Below are 15,555 nucleotides of genomic sequence, written 5' to 3'. Positions count from 1 at the left end.
AAGCAAGTTTTTTTTTATGCAAAGTTTTTAAAAATTGGTTGAGGCAAGTGTTATTAACCAAAGTTGCATCGGTGACTATGACCCTCATTTACACCTACCCCATTGTTTACAGCTTCCACCATCCAAACCACCAAACAGCCATAGTTTCCACCTGCCAAGATTTGAAGAACTTCAAGAACTTCAAGCTCTACGGATTCTTAACCCTCCTCTGCCCTAGTTGCCAGGGCATTTTTCTCATGCCCTCACTGCCACTATCCAAACCACAAAACAACCATAGTTTCCAGATTTGAAGAGCTTCAAGCTCTATGGATTTTTAACCCTCCTCTGCCCTAGTTGCCAGGGCATTTTTCTCATGCCCTTAGGCTTCTGTGGAGGCTAAAGAGCACCTTCTCTGTGTTTCATGCATGTCATCCAGAGCACCTTCTTCTCTGCACATAGTGCGTTCAAATTTCAACAATTTAATGTACAAAGCTAGCATGTCATCCAGAGAACCTTCTTCTTTGCACACAGTGAAAGGTATGTTCAAATTTCAACAATTTAATGTATAGATCTAGAATAAAAATAGAGCAAAAAAATATATTTATAGTTTTTATTTCCTGTATACCTGCAAAATATTGACATGGGATAAACTACTTACTCTGTTATCGAAGAAGTGTTTGTTATCGAAGAAGTGTTACAGAGTACGCTGAGAAATGTTTCTTGTTTTACCTCAGATGCAGGTCGGCTGGGAAAGAGAAGATCATGAGTTTTGAGAAACCGTTGTGGTAGCCAATACCCATATTGTGTGCAAGTTCTCTTCTAAGTCTAGTGTAATCCCACCATTTTCTTAGCCTTGTCATTTGTTTCCTGGCACAGCAGAACCACACCTCATTGCCAAACACCTGTGTTGCTGAAGACAAAAGCCTTTGCAGCTAGTCGATCCAAGGAGGTGTCGATGGGCCCCTCTCGCACTGTAGGTGTTGAGCAAGAGTTCTGTTTGGAATGTACTAGTAGACGAGTATGGGCTCTCCCTATTCAAGGCAGCAGCCCATCAGACGCACAAGGTTTATATGTTCAAATAATGATAGAAACTTTATTTCATTCATCATCTGTTCAATTGCATGGGTGTCGATATGTCTGATATTTTTTACGGCCACACGACAGTCGCCTTTGAGTTTCCCGGCATAGACTGTTCCAAATGCGCCATTTCCCAATCTTTCTTCTTTGGAGAAGCCCTTTGTGGCCTTCTCCATCTCCTTGTATGTGAAAATTGGGATTCTGAATGATCCATCATTGGCCAAGAGGAGTTTCTTTCGGCTTCTCCTCCTTTCGTTTGCGAGAGCCTTCTTCTTGAAGAAGTAGTATAGCAGGACTATCACCACCACCAATGTCACCCTTGAAATTAACCCTAGATCCATGGAAGGGTAAAAAAATTGACTTACATCCAAGAGGCTAACAAATATAATTAAGATTGAAGCTCTGTAATGGATACTTTCCTTACCTCCGATGAGAACAGCCACTGCAGTTGCCCCGCCACAATGTTCAGTCAAAGGATTACACTTCTCTGAAAAATTAATATTAGCAGGGCTAATCAGGCAAAGACCTATGTACAATCTTGTGTTTGCTCTTGGTAAAGAGACCTATGTTCTTGGCTCACTCGACCAATTAACGAGTGGTTAGGGCATGGAAGAAAGGCGAAGCCGTGCCTCGAAGCTGCTTGCTCGACCAAAGAGAGAGAGCAGGAATAACCTTCGATTCTTAGTGGATCAATTTAGAAATGTGGGTTGTTGTTGGTTACTTGCATGAACAGGAAGGAAACAATCCTCATTTCACTTTCACGCCTTCAGGAATAACTGGTAGCGAATACCCATCTTGTATGCAAGTTCTCTTCTAGATCCATTTTCCCTATTTTTCCCTGTGCATGAATGCCGCTATTAACTATCCTCCTACAACCAAGTATGAATGCTGCTATTCACTACCCTCCTGCAAGCAAGTATGCTGCAGTGATTCTTAAGCAAGTATGAATGCTGCTATTCACTACCCTCCTGCAAACAAGAATGTTGCACTGATTCTTAATATTACTACGAAATATTTGTAGATACGATATTCAATTGCAGAATTCAATTGCAAGGCATAAAGGAAATTTCAATGGCAGGGCTCAATCAAAATCAAGGTAATCAAGCTCAACAGAGAGACTCCAAGTAGTCACTGTGGAGTACTAAAAAGGTATGTTTTTAATGATCATTTCAGTGGCTTTTCAGTGGGACTTATGAATCTTTTACATCATGAATGTGGAAAACAATAGAGAATTGTGATAAAATATGTGGAATTAGTATGCAAGACTTAATCGCTGATAGTTGTCATTCTCCTGTGCAAGAAAGGGTAAAAACGAGCAGCTGCTGTTCCAAAGAAAAAGATAGGAACAGGGTAACTGTTGTCCCTTTGATGAAGGACCGAGTGCAAACGAGGCAAAGCAGGCTGAAGCAAACTGGTCCGGAAAAGGAGGAGAAGGCACCAGCTCGACGGAGGAGAAAAGAAGTGATTAAGGATTAACAGTTTGGCGAATCCCTCAGGATCTTCGATCTTGAGGGATCGCTGCTTTATTTATCTTATCGCTTAGACATCTCCGCCGTTACCCTTATATAAAGGGACGGCACTATTAGTCTGGGGGGATGCTTTTTTGTAACTTTTTGTTAAAGATTGAACTTTGATCATTGAAGTCTCATTGAACTTAGCTCATTGTACTTTCTCTTTTATGCATTAATATAAACTTGGTGATTATCTTATCTCTGCATCTGGATTAGCTTAAAGTGGTGTACCCTTGAGGCTAAGGGCCCGGTCCCGGAGGACACTTGCTTCTATATCATTACGATTTGATTTTTGCGTGGTTTGCTTATCGTCACTAGTTGGTAATCTGATATGCTTTATAAGTTACATCACATGCTCTGCTAAGATTCGTTCGTTAATGTTCTTTCTATTGACTCTGCATTATATCATCAATACTTTTAGAGTGGATTCAATATTATTAGACTTAATTGAACATTGTTATCATTGTGTTACAGAGCTTTTATGCTGTGTATGTGTGTTAAGGAAATTATCTGAAAGGTGTGTTCATTATGATTCAGGATTCATGTTGTTCCATTTTGAAACACAATTGTAATTCTTGTTCATGATTAATGTTAAATCAGATTACTTCTCCAGAGTGTTATGTGTGTATGATTTCCACATGCTGTTCCATGATTAGGAATTAATGTTGTTCCATTAGTTGGTTGCGTGATTTGCTTGGAGAATGAAAGATTGGAGTTTTGGATTAGAATGAGTGCGTTTGAGTTGATAGGATAAAGTTTGATTCTTGCTCGTGATGTTTAGTTATAGCGATTGCTATTCCATTTCAGAATTGTTGTTCCATTTTAAGCATTGTTGTTCCATTCCAGATTTGTTGTTCAATTTCCTATTTATCATTCCATTTTTATCTGACGTTTCATTTACTTTCATTTGGTGTGAGAGATGATCTGTGGCTGTAGTGAGCCTCGGCATTTACTCCCTCACTCCCAGACCCGTGGTCCATGCTCTAGTTTTCTTTCCATCAGTTTCCAAAGGGATGCACTATTGCTGTCGAACCCTTGACTGATAAAGTTACCTAGCTTTAAGAGTGTGTGCTTTAGTCATTTGAAGTAACTTAGTCATAGACAAGCATCAGTTTACTCTTGTATTTTTGTAGGACACTGTACTACTAGTATTACTCTGACAAATAGCCTCAGATTGAGTCACTCTTTGAAATAACCAAATGCTCCCGGATTGACTTATTAATGTGAGGTAATTAGAGGTGAAAGAGACCCTTTTTATAGCTCTGCATTTTGGCGTCGTTGCTGGGGAAAGAGTGTAGCCATTTGTCTTTTTCAGAGTAGTGTACGAACCTGCTAGCGAAGAGTTGGATCTTAAAAATGAAAGGTAAGAACCTGCGTGTGGAGCATGTAAAAGCCCTGCTCCATTGTCCGCTTTCTTAATAGATTTGCTCTTGCTTTGATTGAATAGAATTTAGCAGTTCATTTGAGTGCATGACTAAGCAGAAAAAACCAGAAAAGAATATCAAGCTTCCATCCAAACCCGAAAAAGCTAAGGGGCCGGTGACCCTTGGCCGAACAACTTTCATAGACGAAATCTATAAGAAAACAGAATCTCAGCCATCAGTAGGTCCCAGGAAAATCATTTCTAAACAGCCTACTAGTTCCCTTCAGGCCACAGGATCACCATCTGTAGCCTTTGCTGAGGTGCATAGTCAAACTGAAGAGTAGGACTTTCAGGAAATTGAAAATTCTACTCCAGAACTATTGCAGGAAGGGAATTTCAGCAACTTTTGTGAAGGAGAAGGAGAAACAGGGGAAACTGAGGAACCAAATTCTCCCATTGGAATAGATCAGCCATTAAACAGCCCAGCTAAGGGGAGCGCTGTGAAAATCATTGTTGAGGGAATTTAATCTCCTCAGACATCAGGGATTCCTCTTATCCTAGATAAAGGAAGTGCCATTAAAACTATCCCTGCTAAAATCGTTCCCTCTCAACCTAGGAATACCCTCCTAGATATCCCAGAAGGTTATTGGCATATATTCGATCCTATGGCTCAGAATCAGCCAAAGACTCAAACCTCTACATTACAATATCCTATAGTGGATTCTGCAGCAAATGCGCCCATGAAAGCTATCCCTCCTCAACATATCCTTACCTTTCACGGTCTCACATCAGAAGATCCGATGCATTTTTATTCGAATTTGATGTGCTGTGTAGGGGATATGATTACACCACCAATCCCCAGAAATTGAAATTATTCCCCTCGACATTAAAGGGGGCTGCTCTAAGATGGTTTATGGGACTAGGTGGTGGGGTCATCAACAATTGGGATCAAATGAAAGAATCCTTCTTTAAAAAAATCAGGATTATTATAGGTCTAGAGAATTGAAAGACGAAATATTTCAAATGACAGCCAAGCCAAACAAAACATTAGAAGAATATGTGGAATGTTTCCAATATAATTTACAAAGATCTCCTTATGCATCACTACCTTTACCTGATAATGTGCTAAAAACTGCATTGATAAGGGGCATGAAGGAACAGTGGATCGAGACATTAAACATTATGGGAAAAGGGGATATTTATCAAGAGAATTTTGCTGACATTATTGATTTATGCATCAGGAGTTCGAGAGGCAACACAAGAATAAAACCGACAGAATATGATCGGTTTGCAAGAGACAATAAAATATCAACAGAAGGAGTAACGCGTGTGGAGATTGGAAATTTATTAGAAAATTTTAAAACTGATATTCTAGGGACACTAACTACACAACTTGATATTATGCAGGCCAAACAGAAGCAGATGGAGGCAGAACAGAATTTGGCAATCTTCTGCCCCCGATGCAGAAAAAAACATAGTCAGAAGGAGTGTCCACTGGATACAGTCCAAACATGTGCCATCTGTACAAACGATCATCTTACAGAAAGATGCCCCTCACTTCCTGGATTAAAAGCAGTATACAAGGAAGCAGAGGAAGAACCAGAATCAGTGTACTTGATCAACCAGCGGCGCCAGTGGCAGCAAATACAATCTGGTATGTTTTCAGACCCAACCTCTTCTTTTCAGCCTCCACAATATAATGCTCAACAATATATTATGTGGCAAAATCAGCCCCCACCCCCATTTTCAAACTGGTCACCACCATCATTTCCCTCTTCAAACCCATGGCTGAATCAGCCAAACCAATCTGATTGGCTGAATTTCCCTTATACTTCACCCTATTGGCAAAATAGCCCATATCCTCCACAATGGACTCCCCCTACTTCACAAGGTTCACCCTGGCAGACAAACTGGCAAAGACCGATGCAGCAGACAGTAGGAAATATTCCGCTCCCTCAACCTACTCTTCCAGCTCTACAACAAAATCCCCAGTCTAATTTGAGACCGTAACTCCCAAACCAACCCAACCCCAATCCAAATGACAGACCGGTCCAATCTCTTCAAATCATTGAATCACCAGAAATAGGACCCGACCTGCCGGAATGTAATGATCTTCAATTACGATCTGGACGTATCATTGAAAATGAGGGAGATAAAACAGTTCATAGTGAAGATCAGTTAGTAAGAGAACATCAGTTGCAACAAGAGGATGCAAATAAGCAGCAGTCTCATAATCAAGCAACCACATCCTCTCCCCCGTTCCTAAAACGATTAGTCATACCTCGACCTTTACAGTATCCTGACTTTGACATTCTGGGGGAATTACAAAATTTGTATATAAAAATCCCATTCCTCCAAGCCATTCAAGATATTCCTATATATGCAAAAACTATTAAAGAATTTTGCATAAAGAAACCAAGGAGGAATATAACAACTAATCCAAGAGTCCAAGTAGTCGGTACTTAATCTGATCTCTTATCTGGGAAAGAAACACCCATAAAATATGAAGACCCAGGAAATCCAATTGTAACTGTTCAAATTTACGGTCAGACCTTGCCTAATGCCTTAGTTGATCTAGGAGCTACAATCAATATTTTAACAACCACCACCTGTCAAAAACTCAGCATTACATCTGTAGAACCTACCTCTACTTTGTTAGAATTGGCCGACCGATCTGTGATTAGACCAGAAGGTACTCTACACGATGTCATGGTCTCTGTAGATTCCTGGGAATATTCGACCGATTTCCTGATAATTAATCCAAAAACCCAACTTGTAGGACACCCGCTAATCCTAGGTAGGCCTTGGCTTGCCACCGCCGATGCTTACATTGGTTGCCGGTAAGGAAATATGAGCATAACTAAAGGACCTGATATTAAGAATTTGGTTCTATACCCTCCAGCGCAGCCAAGTCTCACAATAATTAAAACTAACAAGTATCCTATATCATACCTTACTGATAACATTAGATCTCCATTGACTTTACAAGAGGCACTTGATTTTAAAGACCAAACAGAAGATGATGCCATTAACAATTTCATTAGTCAAACTGAAGTTGAATCCTGCACACAATGTCACATGATAGAAGCAGCATTTGATAATGAATTAGAAGAAGATCCTCTAAAAGACACACATCATCAAATAATACCTGTTACTTCTGTCGCAAATAGTAAAATTGTGGAAATTGAACCGGGAAAAAATTTAAATATCAATGCCAACCTCACATCTGAACAAGAAACTAAGCTCATCCATCTGTTAAGAAAATACCAACAGGCATTTGCATGGGATTACCCTGATATGAAAGGAATCGACCCACATTTGTGTACACACCACATTTATATAGAAAAAGATGCTAGACCTGTCTGTCAACCGCAGAGAAGACTTAATCCTCATCTAAAGGATGTGGTGAAAGCAGAACTTCAGAAACTGTTAGATGTCAGTTTTATTTATCCTATTTCTGACAGTAAATGGGTCTCTCTACTTGTGGTCGTACCGAAAAGGAATAGGAAATGGAGAATTTGTGTGGATTACAGGGAACTCAATAAAGCAACACAAAAAGACCACTTTCCACTCCCATTCATAGACCAAGTGCTAGATACTTTGGCAAGAAAAAAATTATTTTCCTTCCTGGATGGCTTTAGTGGATACAATCAGATTCAGATTGCCCCTGAAGACCAAGACAAAACAACTTTCACTTGTCCTTGGGGGACATTTGCCTACCGAGTTCTACCTTTTGGCCTATGTAATTCTCCCGCCACATTCCAAAGGCTATCCTTATCATTTTTGCAGATTTAATAAATGATGGACTTGAAGTGTATATGGATGACTTTACACCCTATGGAGATGATTTTGATCCAGCAGTAAATACCTTAGAAAAAGTCCTATAATGTTGTATAGCTACCAGGCTTTGCTTAAGTCACGAAAAATGTTACATGATGATGACTGAAGGACTTATTCTAGGACACTACGTTTCAGCAGCCGGCATTCAGGTAGACCCAGCCAAAATCCAAATACTTTTGCTTATTCCCACTCCTACTACTCAAACAAAGGTATGCAACTTTCTTGGATTTTCTGGATATTATAGACGATTTATAGAAAATTATTCACACATTGCTACACCTTTATATGCACTAACTAGTAACGTTGATTTTCTTTGGAAAGAAAAATGTGAACGTGCTTTCAAGGATTTAAAGAAGCTTGTATCCACAGCCCCAGTCCTGCGAGGACCAAACTGGGATCTACCATTTCAGATATCAGCTGATGCCTCAGATACAGCCATTGGCGCAGTCCTTGGGCAGGAAGAGGATAAAAAACCATATGCTATCTATTACATCAGCCAAATTTATCCCCTGCTGAATTAAATTACACTGTTACTGAAAAACAATTCCTAGCTGTAATACATGATGTCAATAGATTTAGACATTATATTACGGTATATCCTGTTATTTTGTATACGGATCATTCTGCCATAAAATACTTAGCGATTAAGCCTGTCACAAATGCCATAATAACTAAATGGTTGATTTTATTGCAGGAATTCGATATCACAATCAAGGACCGGCTTGGCAAAGAGAATCCTGTAGCCGATTTTCTCTCGAGAATGCCAAAGCCAATCGATGCAGCAGCAGTTGAAGATCAATTTCTGGACGAACATCTATTTGTTGTTGCCGTTCGAACACCCTGGTATGCCGATGTTTCCAATTACCTTGCAGTAGGTAAACTACCAAAACACTTAACCCCTAATGAGTGAAAATAGATTTTTCAGAAGAGTACTCGATTCTCCTAGATTGGGGGCTATTTGCTTCATACAGGGGCAGACATGCATAACAGGAGATGTGTTCGAGAAGATGAAATCTTTGACATCCTAAAGGCCTGTCACGACGGACCATGTGGGGGACACTTCACTGAGCGTACAACTAGACACAAAGTATTACAGACAGGATATTACTGGCCCACGATTTTCAGAGATGCAAAGAAATTTGTCCAAGCTTGTGACAGCTGCCAGCGAGCAAGACGTCCTTGTCAAGCTGACGAGATGCCTCTCAAACCACAGTTAGTCATCGGACCATTCAAGTGATGGGCTCCTGACTTCATTGGACCCGTCAACCCCTCATCAAATCAGAGAACATATATCTTGGTGGCAACAGAATATGTCACCAAATGGGTTGAAGTAGAAGCATTGCCAAGAGCCACAGATGACTCTGTCATACAGTTCCTGTTCAATCTATTTGTACGTTATGGCCTTCCAAGGGAAATAATTACAGACGGAGGACCACAATTTGCTAGCAATAGATTAGCGGCAACACTTAATAATTATCATGTCCAGCACAAAATCACTACTCCATATCACCCACAGGCAAACGGACAAGTAGAAAGCAACAATAAGGTAATAGAATCAATCCTAACGAAAGCCATTGCATCACATAGGCGTGATTGGACTTCCCGACTACCTGAAGCACTCTGGGCCTATAGAACAACATGGAGAAGCACCACTGGTTACTCACCTTATCAATTAGTGTTTGGAAAACAACCCATTTTTCCTATAGAATTTGAAATTCAAACATTACGAACAGCACAGGAAATTGGCTTAGATCTAACTGAGGCACAGATTAATCAACTACAACATATCAATGAATTGGACGAAATTAGGCTCTCCACACTACAAAATACATCATTGATTCAACAGCAGCGAGCTAAATGGCATGATGCCCTCATCAAAAAAAAAGTCTTCCACGAGGGAGACTGGGCCCTATTATATGACTCTCGGTTTCAGGAATTCCTTGGGTAACTCCAGACTCGTTGGTTGGGACCATACGGAATCCAGAAGGTACATGACAATGAGACCATCACTTTAATCACCATTGACGGTTCTGGATATACCTTCAAAGTGAATGGCCATCGAGTTCGTCTCTATTGTAAACCACTCACTCGGGAATCCTTCTGCCAACAGCTACGCAGAGACGCTGATATGGAGATTTTAGGAGAGGAAGAGAAATATTCCTCACCTGTAATTCATTAAGGAAATCATTTCTTTTCACAATTTGTACATAATTTATTTTCTTTAAACTTGTTTGTGCACATATATATTTCATTTTTTTTGTCGTTCCTGAAACGAATGGCATTTGCATGTTTCTGCTGTTCCTTTTCAAAAGGAACAATACTTTTGATTTTTCTGTTGTTCCTTTTCAAAAGGAACAGCACTTCTGATTTTTCTGTTGTTCCTTTTCAAAAGGAACAACACTTCTGATTTTTCTACTGTTCCTTTTCAAAAGGAACAACACTTCTGATTTTTCTGCTGTTCCTTTTCAAAAGGAACAACACTTTTGATTTTTCTGCTGTTCCTTTTCAAAAGGAACAACACTTTTGATTTTTCTGTTGTTCCTTTTCAAAAGGAACGACACTTTTGGTTTTTCTACTGTTCCTTTTCAAAAGGAACGACACTTTTGGTTTTTCTGCTGTTCCTTTTCAAAAGGAAGAGCACTCTTGATTTTTGTTGTTCCTTTTTCAAAGGAACGACATTCGCTTGTCTTACTGTTCCTTTTCTAAAAGGAACAACATTTTGATTTTTGTTGTTCCTTTTTCAAAAGGAACGCCATTGGTGTGTTCTGCTGTTCCTTTTTCAAAAGGAACGGCATTACACTTTTGAAACCTATGCTCCTTTATTGTTCTAGCATACTTTTTTTCTCTTTGTGAAACAGCTTATCCCTCTTGTTGCTCCAAGTTTGAGGATGCTTCTTGCCCCTATTCTTTCAGAGTCTTTTAGAGACAAGCGATGAACTTATGCAATGAATACAAAATCACAACATACTAAAATCAGGAAATCATAAATCGCTATCTTTATAAGGCTATGTATTGGTAAGAGGATAGAAGGAAGGATATACTTATCTTTTGTTGTCATTGTCTTACTAATTTTGCCCTGATTGGTTATCTTTATCATGCCATTCTTTTTTTAATTCCTTTTTATTTTTGTTCAGGAATAAGAGCAAAGGGTTTATATCCTCCTATTGAGATGATAATACTTCTTCCACCATTCCTACTCTTAAGGAGTGTTGAACCACCCTTTGTGGATATATAAGGAAAAGTGCTTTATGAAAAAAAAAGAGAAAGAAAAAGCAAATGAATTATAAATTGTCAAATGCTGGATAGGGGGTCTCATCAACAGCCAGCCTACCATGATCATGAGGATGGAAGCGAAGTGGCATTCCCACTATGGCCACCACACCAGGGATATGGTCCAAAAGGTATAGCAAATAAACAAACCTTGGAACAGGAGGTCTCATCACGAGCCGGCCTGCCCGCTCTTCGCCCCCTCCTCGTGAATGGCATTATGGCTAACTGGTTACCAAGCCAGCATAATGGCCTACAGTTTGACATCACATTCCTTAATATCCACACAAAGGATTATGGTTCCAGGGGTGAAATAAACAGCTCTACCAAGGTTATGGACACCTGTTGGCAGCAGAGCACTGTTAATGGTATCGAAGTCACATTAATTACACCAATAAGTAGGATACTAATACTCCTTCGTTTCTTATATCCTAGGCACTAATCATACATTATTTCTCGACTTATATATCGCATGAACATTTATTACACCAATCATGGCAAAGGAGGTGACAATGACCACTTGAGATTTTGCAAGTACGACAGACGTCCTATCCCTCGGTCTCGCATCATACCACAGCAGCCTCTTACGTAATACGCGATCCAACTTTATGCCTCGATTTCGGCAATCCGTTGTTTTTCTAAACATGGCATATTTTCATACGTTGTTCCTTTATGACTTGGTTATAGATCGGGTGCCGCTCCTTTCTTTGACGGCTGTGGTAGCCTATCGCATTGTGGGGGGGAGGTTAACCTCATTATTTCCCGGGTTATGTGTCAGCTCACTATTCGGGAAAGATAGTGTACCAGGAAATGGCGCGGTTTAACGGCATGACATTTCTATTTTTTCTATACAAGTTGTTGTTCATAAGTCATTTCTGTTGCATACTCTGTGTTTTTCTAAATCCGATGATTACTATACTCTCTGTGTTTCAAAACAGCACAAGCAATTGCTGTTCCATTGAGAATCCACAGTGAAACCATGGGAGGCAGGGCAATTTGAGGCGAACCATAGGAGTTGACAGTCTCCGCTGCTGCTCGGGAGATCCTGGAAAGAGCAGGATGGCTGACTTATCTCAGTTTCCTGCAGGAGTCCAATGAAATAATGGTGATGGAATTTCTGCAGAACCTGCAGGAGGATCACTCCATGGTGCGGGGGAAGCGGATAGCGGTCACCGACGATATAATTGTAGAAGTCTCGGGACTACCAGCCACCGGACCTGTATGGACATTAAAGAAGGAAAGACTCCAGAAGATTATGGAAATTTTCCAGGACGAAGGCCAGAGCTTAGCAATTAAAGGGAAAGGAGTTCTTCCAACAACGCTAGGAGAACCCTGAGCAGAATTAGCAAGAAAAGTGTAAAGCTACATCACCTACGAGGGGAGAAAAGACGTGGTAAAGCCACGACACCTTAAACTCTTAGTTGTTTTAAAGCAGAAATGCTCTGTAATATTCCTGCACTTTTGAATTCTTTACTTCATGACGTTGCACGAAGCTTGAAAAAGGCACAACATGTAGAGTTAGTTGTCAGCCAGCATGGATTAATCCGACTAATAGTTATTCATAGCCTCACCTAGCAGCTGGGAAGAATTAATTGCAATAATTGAGGGGAGAGTGACAGCATCTTCCCCAAAACGTAAACATACTACAAGCACACCAGAACGTCTGGAAAAACGCAGAGAATTAAGACAACAAAAACATGTTGAAAGCACATCCGAATGACCAGAAACATGCCAGGAATCAGCAAAGCGTAAGCATGACACTGATACACCGGAACAGCCAAAGAAACGCAGAAAATCAGTCCGGTTAGCCCGGATAAGAGGAAGGCTGGAAAAACTCCAGGAAAGTACCAGCCAGCCAGTGGTAATTGAGGATGAGCAACCCTCACGACCAGAAATAGAAGAAGAATAAGTTGAAGGAGAAAAGGAAGGAGAGGCTGAGGAGGTTGAGCAATCTGAAGAGGAAAATGAGGAAGTAGCTGAGCATTCGGAAACAGAAGCTGAGCCTCCTGAGACAGAAGCTGAGAATCCTGAAATGGAAGCTGGGCATCCTAAGGCAGAAGATGGACAATCTAGGTAGGAGGAGGAAATGGGACAGCAGGTAGGTAGCCCACCACAGGACCTAGTGGGAGAGGAGGAATTGGCTGCAATCTTGGCCAATATGGGTGACTATGGCCAGCCTTCCACTCTATCATACCTCCACGACAAACCCCAGGAAGAAGATGCACTTGAAAAATCACATGCCGAAGAGGCAGAAGAGGGAAATCTACCTATTCATGATGAAAAGGAGACAGGAGACACTGAGAGGGAACAATCTGTTCCCACAGCACCAGAGGAAATTCCAGAGGAAGTGAGGATAGAAAGCGAAGCCACGGAACGAGTTAGGGTCCTTACCCCAGAACAGCCAGCACAAAACAATGAAGAAGCACCGCAGGAGAAAGATCCAGGGACTAGTCACGGCCCAGAACGCAGCAAACAGCCTGCTGTTCCTTCTAATAAAACATTGGAAATTAGAGAATTACGAAAGGAACAGCGGAGGTTATTGAGCATAATAGCCCAGCTCCACCAGCAGATCAGGATCCTGAAAGTGAGGCAGAGGACAAGGAAGACCGCCGAGAAGAAAAAGATGACCACTGCAGTAAGAATCCGCAGGATAAAACGGCGGAGGACTAAAAATCACTTTGTTGATCAAAACCCTGCTGAAAATCCAACTGTTGTTTCAAATGAAGCTGAAGGTCCAGCTGCTGTTTCGAATCAAGCTGAAGGTCCAGCTGCTGTTCCAAATGAAGCTGAAGGCCCAGCTACTGTTCCAAAGGAAGCTGAAGGTCCAGCTACTATTCCAAATGATCCTGAGGGACAGATTGTTGTTCCATTCGAAAAGGAACAGCTGCAAGCTGGTATTCGTGTTAAAAAAGAAAAGGAAAACAAGGAGATTGAAATAGAGGCACCACCCTTAGGGGTGATAAGGGTTCTGAACTCGAAACAACACAATAAGAAAGTTCAGGTAAAACTCCCGGCCTCCACTGATGCATGGAAAAGAGATCCAAAGAGGAGGACCTTGCACAAGGGATTAAAACAGGCTCAACAAGAAATATAGAGGCTTAGAGAGCAGACAGTCCCTCGTGAGAAGTATGAAGAACTCCAACAGCAACTAAAGAACGTCAACCAATCCGAAAGCCAGGCCTTTGAAGGGTGGCAAAAGGAATAGGAGAAAGTTGCAAAGGTAACCCGTAGGCTAGATACTGTTATCAAACAGATGGATACCTTGTGTTCTTTATACAATGACGTTTTAGCATGTAGGGCCCCTGCCAAAAACTATGCTCTATTTTTATTGGAACGATACTTACAATTAAAAATAAAGGCTGTTAAAGTAGGCACCCCGATACAAATTAACACTGTCAATGATTTTATAGATTGTTGTAAACATTATGGGGTGAAGGTCCAAAGATTGCTATGTGAATTCTATTTGCATAACCTCGTGCTAGATCAGGAGACTGAGTTGAACCCTGGCCCTTTTGTTGGGGACATTCAATCGCAAGCATTCATCTCATTCGGGGTTAATCAGATTAAATCGATCAAAGCCTATAACACTTTCCAGAGACAGGAAAATGGCCTAGACTTGTGGGTAAGGGTTGAGCCTAGGGACCCAGTACGATTATGGAAAGCACATAGAAACCTTATGAGAACTCCGGGTGTCATCGAAACGTTAGGGCCCATGCACGAGGCACTCATTTGACAAATTTTAGGATATTTTCTTTCTATCAAAGACCTCGCCATTGATGCAGCCAAATTCCGGTACCAAATCTCTAATCCAAACATCTAGCTCAGGGAGCCATTTAGGTATGAGAATTTTCAGTTAGCTACCAATCGTTTGAACCTCTATGGCGAAAGAATTTTGAGGGCAGGGCCATCCTGGTTAGGATATAGATTCTGCAGTCCAATTATCTAGCACCCTGCACCCAAATATCAAGCCCTATATTAGATGCCTGAGGGTCAAACAGGCCAGTTCTTTGACTACCTAGTCACTCACCATGATTGTAGGCCTCCGCATGAGATTCCTTCTCCAGCCTATTGTCTCACTGCTTTGCATGTCAACTACAACGTTTTCATGAGGGCATGAAACAGGGTAAGCAGGCGGGTGTTTGGAGTACTAAAAAGGTATGTTTTTAATGATCATTTCAGTGGCTTTTCAGTGGGACTTGTCAATCTTTTACATCATGAATGTGGAAAACAATAGAGAATTGTGATAAAATATGTGGAATTAGTATGCAAGACTTAACCGTTGATAGTCGTCATTCTCCTATGCAAGAAATGGTAAAAACGAGGAGCTGCTGTTCCAAAGAAAAAGATTAGAATAGGGTAACTACTATCCCTTTGACGAAGGACCGAGTGCAAATGAGACAAAGCAGGCCGAAGCAAACCGGTCCGGAAAAGGAGGAGAAGGCACCAGCTCGGCGGAGGAGAAAAGAAGTGATTAAGGATTAACAGTTTGGCGAATCCCTAAGGATCTTCGATCCTGAA

Source organism: Pinus tabuliformis, chromosome 1_2 (genome assembly GCF_031772625.1).
Source record: "Pinus tabuliformis cultivar Carrire ecotype Pingquan chromosome 1_2, CPIR1, whole genome shotgun sequence".
In the NCBI taxonomy this organism is placed as follows: domain Eukaryota; kingdom Viridiplantae; phylum Streptophyta; class Pinopsida; order Pinales; family Pinaceae; genus Pinus; species Pinus tabuliformis.
The sequence above is the reverse complement of the archived record's forward strand: the minus strand, read 5'-3'. Positions refer to the sequence as shown.